Here is an 11290-nt window from a genome sequence, read left to right as displayed (position 1 = left end):
AACCTGAAAAATACCATATATCCAATATTAAGTGCATACACCTATAAACTAATCTTTATATATTCTTTAAAATAATACAGATCAATGTAATCTAAAACATTGAAAACATTATCATACAATTAAAGAATAACGATGCAGAAAATTTTCTTTCCATTATTTTCAGATAACTTTCCAGTCAACAACCATTTCTTTTATCCCATTTGTCCAACACCACCTGCATTTCAAACAAAAAGGAAGAGTTTAATAACTAATAATTTCAGGCACTTTCCAATTTTCAGCTATGATAAAGACCATGGATAATTTATTGTGTCCATTTTCCTGCCATCTTAAGTGGCCAGAAACTGAAAATTTGTTATCAAATGTGTTAATGCTGCAATATATAGGATGACGGAGAAAATTCCAGTGAAGATTGGTTGAGGAAATTTACAGTGTCACTACTCGCCTTTAGAAAGATGTCTTTTCTGGAAACCATTTCAAAGTGTTTAGGATCCCAAAACCCGTAACCGATTATAGTGTGCCTAAAATCAAAAAATGACCTTCACAAAAACTACCTCAAAAACCCTAAATCCCTAAACCAGATTAGTGTGGTTTCATCCTGTTAAAGATACGAAAAATGAAGCCATTCAAGCGGTTAAGATATCTAGTAATGATCGTGGAGATACGCAGCTGGAAGAAGATGTAAGATAAAAAACTTATTAGTATGAAATGAATCCAATATCCTAATGTAAAGGAAATTGCTCATAGTAGAAATTCTGAATGGACAAAGTTTTGGCTTCCCTTTCCGGCTATACTTGATTAACTGGGAACCTTTTTTTTAATGCAATCAGCAACTTCATGAGAGAGAGAGAGAGAGAGAGAGGAATATTAGGTGAAAAGTAGTATTGCCAAATCACACAGAGATCAAAATCTTGAATATATATGTTTAACCATATCAAACATCATTTCGTCGAAACCGACTTCACAAACACCTTCTTCTTCTGTTTTCAAATTTTCAGAAACACAACAATCAACTACGTTTTCGAGAAAATTAACAAAAAAAGAAACCCTCTTTGATTCAGTTTTCTCAACAACCAAACAGAACCTAAAAATTTCAAGCTTACATTTTTGAAGCGAGCCATGGATAACGTTTGCAATTTCAGCTCCGTAGCTTTGTGATCAATACTGCAAAAAATTATACGCATTTAGAGTAGAAAAAGAATGAATTTATGCTAGGGATTCGCCAGATAATTAAAACTAATTGAAAAATTAAACAAAATTACCTTTGGGCGTTTAGGGTTTTGGGGGAACTCTGTCTCTGCGTGAGGTTATAGACGAAGGAAGGAGATGACTAAACGCGCGAGGCAAATTAGGTTGGTTTATTAGGCGCATCCGAACCGTCTAAACATACTAAGGAAATCAAGATGCATCCAAAACACAAACAGTCAAACTGGAATGCGCATGGAGAAGCAGAAGAAGAAAAAGAAGATGAAGAGGGGGTAGTCGATAGCTTACCCGACACTGGTCGTGGTCGGAGTTGACAGAAATCAACAAAGCCCTGTGCGATTTCATCGTTTTGAGATGTGATGGTCACATCATGATTTTATCACCTGAAGGTCGACTCTTCCAAGTCAGAAAACAGAAAAATTAAAATTCAGGAACAATAAACTAACAAAAACAAATTACAGAAGAGGAAAAAATCAAATTACCTAAACAAAAATCCATGATTATTCCATTAGTGCTGATTCTATAGGTTTTAAAGGGGGAAGGTTTTTTTATTTGAGATGGATGATGTTCGATCTGGGGATTTTAGGTGAGCAGATTGAAACTGAGGGAGAGAGAAAGAGAATGATGAAGAGAATGGGATCTGAGGGAGAAAGAGGGGAGGAAGAGAATGGTAAAGTGACGATCGCACCCTGCCTTTCCACGATCATCAACACGCGGCATCAAGATCAGCGGCAGAGGGAGACAGTGGCAGCTTCGTAAATAAACTGAAATGTGGTCCAAAACACTGTTCATATGAATAGTGCGATTTCCCCTCCTACTTTAGACTAAAGTAATTCAAATATGGATAAATTTTTTTTCATGAGTAATTCATCTTCTACCCTGTAGTTGATCTAATTTTTCCATTTCTCACATCAACAGACCTTAAAATATTAAGTTATCCATTTTAATTCAATCCTACATACCAAATGAGCCTTGTCTTGAAAACCTGAAAGTGTATTAGTTTTAAGGCTTTGGGTGGTTCGCTATAGTCTTACTCATCAAGATGGATCATTGTGGGACGATGTCGGTCCCTCATAATTAATGGATTAATTGTCTGATGATTATACTGTAATGTGATCCCCCATAATTAATGGATTAATTGTCTGATGATTATACTGTAATGTGATTAGTTTGTTTCTAGCATGTGGGTGGCTCTTTGTCATTCCCCGGAGTTTTTTTTTCCGAAGTGGCTTACCCGGGGCGAGATTTTTTTCTGGGCCACTTTTTTAACCATGCTCTTTGTAATAGTTCATTTGGTCTGATATGAAAAAGAGCCATTTTTCAAATGTGGTCCAAAGAGATAATTTTTCTAACATTTTCCATTTTATGTACGATATATACTGATGCGGTTGAATGTTTTGCGATTTTATTACTAAAATGTTCACTAAGATGGTGAGTTGGAGTGAATGGGCAAACTCCGAGATTTTTACATGCTGTGAGGGCATATATAGTGGGTAAAATTTATGGGTTACTGGTGACTTTTCTTCAACAACTAAACTATTACGTCCTCAATAAAATGAATGTCAACTTAAAATCTTTTAAATTGAATGTTGAAGTTGAATTGGTCATAAAAGAAATTTGTACTACTCGCCAGAAAAATGGTAGGACTATGATGAATAGAGTTCCTTTGTGGCCTATTCATCTTCTACCTTCAACTTAGACATTTAGAAGTTAAGTCCACATCATTTATTCCATCAACACAGAATTATAGTGAGTTTTTCTGCCCAATCAACATTGAAATGAGATCTTAATTAAGAACTTCTATCATAAAAGCATAAAAAATTTGTTAGGCTAATATATTAATACTTCTAATACTTTAAATATCGAGAGATGCTCGATGTAAAATTAACTAATAAATGCCACCTTAAAAAATCATCATGCATTTCTTAAAGTGAAACTTTTACTGATAACTTTATAGAAGATGAGATACATGATGGTGCTTTTGTTTTGCAAATTTCTTTTTCCTTTCAAACTCAAATTTTCTTACATGCAATTCGTCTTGATTTTCGGAAAGTGTTAGTAGCAACTCCTTGCTTAATATACAAGAGCCCTAGTGCATGCAGTACTCAAGGTTAATGGGAGTTGAAGGACTGGTGATTAGAGTGTACATATATATTCCAATTCCAAACAAGATATGGTCTTAGACCGTATGCCATAAGTAAAGGATAAGATAAAAATGATATTTCATTGTCACATAATTCATGTATGATGCGTATTTTCTGTGTCCAAAGTATTGGAGGCTTCGAATAGCGTATGAATCATTGGGTGGATATGAACCTCGAGCTGGCATATATATAATTTGGATAATCATTTATATTATGAACTCAAAGCTAGACTTCCATTTCTAATTAGTATCTCTGGAACAGAAAAAAATGTAATTGAGTGAAATTTTTCAACAAGTAATTGCCGTTGTATATGTGGAGACATAATAGTAAAAATTCTCCGTCTTTTGTTTTGATGAAATTGTACCACAAAATTATTAAACAAGTGGGGAGGGGAGGGAGGGGGTTGGACGATCAATTTTTGATGCCTAAGTCTAGCGACAGAGAGATTTACGGTTGAATTGCGTAGCATTCACTTACTTAAGATGTGTACAATGAGGGGTAGGAGATTGTCATGTCATGTGTTGACATCTAGTTGGCTAAAGAGTATCATTCGTCAGATGCACTAAAGAATTATCCAAAAGATATTATTAAATTAATAATATCTTAGAATTATCCTGTAGAGTCCTTGATTGGATTGGATTGGATTGTTGTTCCTTGCTTGAAGGAAGTTGTCTTCAATAAGGAAAGCTTAAAGATAGAAATTAGTTATTAATTTTACCTTTAATTTTCTTGCCTTATCTTTTTACTATGTGTTCTGGCAGGAAATCTCGCGGGGAGGGGTCCCTAGCTCGAGCACACAGCTCCCCGAGGAGTTGGCACTTTGGTTGATTGTCGGGCTTTGGCTTGCTGAGATGTTGTAAGAGGAGGACAAAGTTAGTTCTGAAAGGTGCCTTTGCGGGGCCTTAGGTGTAGGCCTTGAGGCTTGCAATCAAAACTAACTAAGTGCTAAGGCGTGCCACTACCATCTTTGTATGGCAGATGTATAACAAGTGTATTTAAGATGATTACTTGCTCCCTAAGTTATTCTGACTTCTTGTTATCAAATGATTGTCGTAGATGGGTTAAGTCTACATTAAGTTCTTTTTTGTGCCTTGAGATCAAGGACTTTTAGTTCTTTTTTTTTGTATGCTTAAAGGGCGGAGATCAAGATCTAATCAAGTCATCAGTTTTAATTAGTTTTAATCTTCTTATGACCATAGAACCACTAGATGAACCAGATCTGAGAACTGATGGAGCTTTGGATCACCAAAAGACTAGAAATGACTTGAATATGTACTAACGAATACAATATAACAATAGATCTATTGATTGAAAGACAAAACAAAGAGAGGCGGGCAAAATTTCACCTTGTCGGGCAAGGTTGAATGTCTTGCAATTTCTTTGTTGTAATTCTAAAGGGCTAGGTACTGAAAGAAGGATGAAAGCTAAATGAGTTTACACAAGAGAATCGATACTACATCATTTGACAAAGGTAACAGAGCTTTTACATAGACAAAAGATGTCTTTTTAAAAGAAGTCTAGAGCTAAAAGGGTGCATAATCTGGACAAGCACAACTTTCTGGATATTTGCTTGATTGAGAGGCAAGTTGTATGTTTATTTGTTTGATTGGTTGAATGTCCTTATTTCTGGGCCTTCTTCTCTTATTTATAGGTGAATTAGCCCGACTGTGCTGCTTCTGCTCTTGCTTGAAAGCAACTAGAAGGTAGTGAGTCATCATTATGTTTACATGTTTTACCATTTAGAAAAGTGCTTTTGGGCCGTGAGTTGGTTGATTTCCATCAGTTGTCACTTCCCTTGTAAGCACGTAACCTTTGCATTTAATGAGGAGCTGTTATATTATCTTGAGACAGGTATCTGGGCTTGACTCTGGGCCTCGGGTAAAATCTCCTCTATTGAGCTCTTTTGAGCTTCATTCCCTGTAAGCCCAAAGTTAAATATTAACCCAAACAGTGCCCCTTTCAATCGTTGTTAAGCCTGTAAACCAAGGTGTTAATAATGATTGAATAGCCGCATTTCATTAACCACCATTGCACGCCTACCCTCAGAACTTGCACCGTTTTCAAAAGCAACTGTTAGTTCACCGAGCCTCTTTTGCACTAACCCATGAATTCCAACTGTCACCCGATCTTTCACTATAAAATTCCCTTCAATTTCATTCCTTGGCCAAAGATTTCAACCAACTCGAGTCTTCAAAATTTTCCAGGATTACCTAGAATTCATATACACTTTCAGACCCTTCTAATTCCAACTTTCTTCCCATCTTCTTAAAGGTACTCAAAGCTGCATGAATCCAATTTTCTCCTGCAACTGGTGAAAGGATTTCCACCATGCATTATTTTCTCAACGGCCTTCATCATCCTCGGGTAGGTCCTTACACTAAGTTCTCCTTCAAAGATGGAGGAATGCATCCTTTGGAACCTGCATGGGCCTTTCAGGTCTCAAGTGCTGTTGGAGATTGCATGCCTAAGAAGAAATCAGTTCTTATAAAATCATTAGAAATGCGCACTACTCCCTGCTTCCATTTCATGACTTCTATGACATTGAGGAGTAACCGAGCAGCCTTAATCACACCGGTAGATTCCATTCTTGTTGATATTCACAAGCCCAGACTTCCCTATAGCTTTTGCTTTCTTAATCACTTCATCATCAAAGGTGTATGCTTCAAGATCAACTATCATGACTTCATCGGTCGGGCTCTCGGGCGAAGGCGCAGAAGATCCAAAGAAATTGAGACAGCAAATGGAAGTTGGATATGTTGAAATCTATTTAGCCAATAGTAACAATGTTTAGGCAGAGTTGGACAAAAAGTAGGCTCACCATTTTAGGGTAACTGTCCTAGTTAGGGATGTAAAATTATTGAGCTAAATCTAATGTAACTTTTTGCTGAAATGAACAAGATTTCTTTAAAATTGCTTTGCCTTGCATTTTCCTTGAGATTCATGACGAGTGCAAAACTGGCTTTAGATTTCATACAATGTTTGCACTTCTTCTTCTATATAGCAATCCCTAACATCCCATAAAGTTGGGTGATACTTCTTTAGAAATTTAACATTAACTGGATGCTTTTGTAAGTCTCTTTCCAAATTTGTTAAGTAATATCCACTTTTACCCAATACTTGGTTAACAATGAAGAGACCTTCCCAAGTCGGGCTCCATTTTCCAAAGCCTTTGATCTGAGCTCCCAAAGGAATAATCCTCTTCCATACCAACTCTCTTTCCTTGAAGTTCTTCAACTTGACCTTTTTATTATAGGCTTAGGCAACAACCTTCTTTCCTTCTTGAATTTTATTTAGAGCTTTGATTCAGGCTATATCAAGGTCTTCAATTCCTTGACACATAGCCTGAATGTACTCTTCATTGTGTAGCCTGAATTGATTTTGAATCCTAAACGAACTTACATTAATTTCCATGGGAATCACAACATCTTGCCCGAAAGTTAGAGCATAACTTACATTAATTTCCATGGGAATCACAACATCTTGCCCGAAAGTTAGAGCATAAGGAATAGTTCCAGTTGCTGCACTTTTGGAAATCCTATATGCCCACAAAGTATCTCCCAACTCCTCATGCTATTTCTTTGGATTCCTGGGCACCATTCTTTTAATAATTTTACCAAGATCTTATTGCTAGCTTCAGCCTGCCCGTTTGACTAGGGGTAGTAAGGACTAGACTAGACCATCTTTATTTTGAACTTACTGGCAAACTCTTCTACTTCTTTTGAAATAAAGGATGGTCCCCGGTCTGTGAAAATTGTCTTAGGCACCCCAAATCTATGTAAAATCTTGGTTTCAATGAATTTCCTAACTGCAGTTGAAGTGATAGTTTTTACTACTGAAGCTTCTACCCATTTGGTGAAGTAATTTGTTGCCACAATTATGAACGTATGTCCTTTGCTAGAAGCTGGGTGAATTTGCCCTAATTGGTTTAAACCCCACCTTAATAGGCATTTTGTGTTCCACCAAGGTTGGATCTAAACCTGACATCTCGGTGTAATGCCAAGCAAAACAATCTTTAAATTCATGCAGAAGGTCGACAATCCTTGTCCAATCATCGGTTTCCAACAAACCACTGATCTGTATTGATCTTGGATCCTCCTTAGTTCCCAAATCAATGGTTTCCAAAGGGGTCTTGTACTTCTGGGCCTATTTTGTCGGGTTCTTCACACAAAAACTCAACAAGTGCAGGAGTCTCGAGAAAATCCTCTGGTCCCTCCAAGTCGTGTATACATTCAGCCATTTGGATGGCTGTTTCTAATTCTTCTCCAAAAAATTCTTCTCTTTTCACTCTACTGCTTGAAGACTCTCCACTCCACTTTTTTTCTTCCTTGGCTGATTTCTCCCTTTCTTGTTTTTTCTCTCTCTTATACACCAACAATCTTTTTATTAAGGACCTGACTGTAATCACTTGGTCCTTCCTTTTTTTGTTCTGACATTAAGGGTGTTAGGGAGTTAGGATGATGTAGGGTCTGTCCCATTCTTCGCTTGTGAGAGATAACCCTTATTCTAGAAGCTTTTGGGCCGTCACCTTAGTCGGGCGGTTGTTCTTATTAGCTTCTGAACATTTAAAAATTCCAATACTGGGATTGTAGAAGTTGGCTTATGTGATGTTAGTTGTAGGCAGGGACGGCCGTGATTCGGCCTCCACCATCTCCAAGAATCCAGGTCCCATTTCCCGTTCTTCATGGTAAACAACAACTTGTTGGTGTAACGTAGATGGCACAAAGATGCTCTAATGAATCCAATCTCTGCCCAGTAAAGCCCTATAAGTGGATGTACTGTTTACAACAAAAAAGGCCAACATGATTTGTTTTGAGCCCAAATTGACCTCTAATCCTTGCTCTTTTCTTTATTCATCTTTTCCTTAAGCAAAGGAATAACTAGCTCATTCACAGGGTTGGTTTCTCTCATCATCTTTCTACCATGGTTGTTTTCTAGGGTAGAATATCCTAGATTTAGCCTTCTTTGCAAATTTCTTGTCAAGGAACAGAGTCTGCTCACTTCCTCTCTTATCTCTAGAGAATTTCTCTCCATGCTTTTCAAGACAGCTATTATGGTAGCCTACAGGTCTTCATTTGTGACCTTCCTTCTTGATCATTCGAAAAGAGTCGGGCTTTCCATCAAGGGAGGTTATTGCAAGTCTTCGGGGAGATTTGCCATGTTTGATCTTGGGATACACTGGGGTGATTTTTGCTTCATTCCCATCCTCATGAAGGTTTGTTCTTTCTTTTGCCTTCTTAGCATACAAGATTTGTGGTCTCACTGGGCTTGCCAAAACTATGTTCGGGTAGGAAATCTCGCTATGAGAGGTCCCTGGCTCGAGCACACAGCTCATCGAGGAGTTAGGACCTTGGTTGATTGTCGGGCTCCAGCTTGCTGAGATGCTGCAAGAGGAGGACAAAGTTAGTTCTGAAATGTGCCTTTGCGGGGCCTTAGGTGTAGGCCTTGAGACTTGCAATCAAAACTAACTAAGTGTTAAGACGTGCCATTGCCATCTTTGTATGGCAGATGTAAAACAAGTGTATTTAAGTCGATTACTTGCGCCCCAAGTTATTCTGACTTCTTGTTATCAAAAGATTGTCGTAGATGGGTTAGGTCTACATTAATTTCTATTCCGTGCCTTGAGATCAAGGACTTTTAGTTCTTTATCTTGTATGCTTGAAGGGCGGAGATCAAGATCTGATCAAGTCATCAGTTTTAATTAATTTTACTTTTCCTATGACCATAGAACCATTAAACGAACCAGATCTGAGATCTGATGGAGCTTTGGATCACCAAAAGACTAGAAATGACTTGAATATGTACTGGGGAATTATAACAATAGATCTATTGATTGAATGACAAAACAAAGAGAGGTGGGCAAGATTTCATCTTGTCGGGCATGGTTGAACGTCTTGCAATTCTAAAGGGCTAGGTACTGAAAGAGGGATGAAAGGTAAATGGGTTTACACAAGAGAATCGATACTACAACATTTGAAAAAGGTAGAAGAGCTTTTACATAGACAAAAGATGTCTTTCTAAAGGAAGTCTAGAGCTAAAAGGGTGCAAAATCTGGACAAAGCACAACTTTCTGGATATTTGCTTGACTGAAAGGCAAGTTGTATGTTTGTTGTTTGATTGGTTGAGTGTCCTTATTTTTGGGTCTTCGTCTCCTATTTATAGGCGAATTAACCCGATTGTGCTGCTTCTGCTCTTACACGAAAACAACTAGAGGGTAGTGAGTCATCAGCATTTTTACATGTTCTGCCATTCGAAAAAGTGCTTTTGGGCCGAGAGTTGGTTGATTTCCATCAGTTGTCACTTCCCTTGTAAGCACATAACCTTTGCATTTAATAGGGAACCGTCATATTGTCTTGAGACAGGTATCTGGGCTTGACTCTGGCCCTCGGGCAAAATCTCCTCTATTGAGCTCTTTTGGGCTTCATTCCCTTTAAGCCCAAAGTTCAATATTAACCCAAACACTATGAGTATAGAAGAGATGTCGTAGTTAACAGCTCAGGTCTTCTTGGTGGTTAACTTGGTGTGAAACGGATATGGGCTTCACTAATTTCATAAGTGCATTTTCTTGTCACTTGTGGGTGCAAGCCCATGTGTCAACTCTAACATTTTTGGAATTAGTTTTTAAAATAACTTTAATACTCTAAACTCGAATGAGTTTCGTAACTTAATTAAACTTCCCTTCCCTCTGCTGGAAGTCAATTTGGTAGCGATGATGACAGGAAAATGGGGAAGCAGACGCTGAGACTAGAGAGATCGTGAGGAAAGAAAAAGATAAAATATAGACTAATAATTTTCTATTTTTCCTGTCAAAATCTGAATTTGTGGGATCCAATTATAACCTGTTATAACCTTTCTTAATTTTTTGCAACTTGCAATTTTAATTGGAAAACACTCGTTGTAACTAATACTACGCGGTGGATGTGGTACTCTAAATAATTATTCTTGTGAAGAACCTGATCGCTGATCCGTACAAAACCTATGTACCCCACATTCTCTGACAAGTTACTCAATTTTAACTTGTTTTTAGGAAAAGGATCCTTACCGGATTCTTTTTATGGGGATCTTAGGGATCTCGTAATCGTGATCGTTTATCGTACATCGTATGGTCATAAATCATTTCAAAATTTAAAATTTAAAATTAAATATAAATAGTACCTAACGAAAACTGACCGCACGATATACGATAAACGATCATGATCACGAAATCCCTAGGATCCTTAAGAAAAAGATTCGGCGAGGGTCCTTTGGGTACTTCATTTTTAAGCTAATTGATGCTCCTGAATGTGATTTGACTCAAGATTATGTATTCTACATAGCTACGCTACCTGCTGCTTCAAGCCATGCATAGATCTCAATTTTTTCCTACATAGAGAGGGATATTATATAGGTTTATTTTTAACTAGGTTCTTTGGAACTTTATTTAAATCTTACTTTGCATACTGTAACTCAGAAGTCACCAATTTATTTCCTAAAACTCGAAATTCGTTTCACTTTGATTTGTGGACTCTTTCTTTTGTTGGAAACTTATAGGTCGCCTCCTAAAACATATGTGGAACCCAACACCCAATAAGACTATGTCACTTGTGCAATAAATTTGAATATAAATTTTCATTATGCGTTAACATTCAATAATCAGAGAATACTAATTTTAAAAGAAATTGAAGAGATGAAAAAAATAAAAAAGAATTTGATTAGCTTGGCGCACCCAAATCAAACACACATAAAAAATTAACAGATCTCAGCAATGTGGAGCGAATTTTGAGTTTTATAGAGACGACTTTCAAGTTTCAAGAGGCAACATAGGATTAAAATCGAGTTACAGGGGCAAAGTGAAGCGAACTTTGAGTTTCAAAAAGTAACGTGGTGACTTTTAAGTTATAAGAAGTAAAGTGAGATTAAAAGAGGCGTAGTTAAAAATAAGCCTCTTTTTTAAGGCAAACGGTCAC

The 11290-nt window shown here is 37.2% G+C and overlaps 1 long non-coding RNA gene across 1 annotated transcript; it reads right to left on the bottom strand.

Annotated features, from left to right (window-relative positions):
- On the bottom strand, positions 1 to 1841 carry LOC137727545 (uncharacterized). Its single transcript, XR_011067808.1, has 5 exons — positions 1686 to 1841; positions 1492 to 1599; positions 1260 to 1386; positions 1101 to 1161; positions 1 to 214 (listed from the first exon to the last, which is right to left on the bottom strand). It is a non-coding gene; the product is annotated as an uncharacterized lncRNA (long non-coding RNA).
- Between the last annotated feature and the right edge of the window lie 9449 nt (positions 1842 to 11290).

This window comes from Pyrus communis, chromosome 3 (genome assembly GCF_963583255.1).
Source record: "Pyrus communis chromosome 3, drPyrComm1.1, whole genome shotgun sequence".
In the NCBI taxonomy this organism is placed as follows: Eukaryota; Viridiplantae; Streptophyta; class Magnoliopsida; order Rosales; family Rosaceae; genus Pyrus; species Pyrus communis.
The sequence above is the reverse complement of the archived record's forward strand: the minus strand, read 5'-3'. Positions and strand labels throughout refer to the sequence as shown.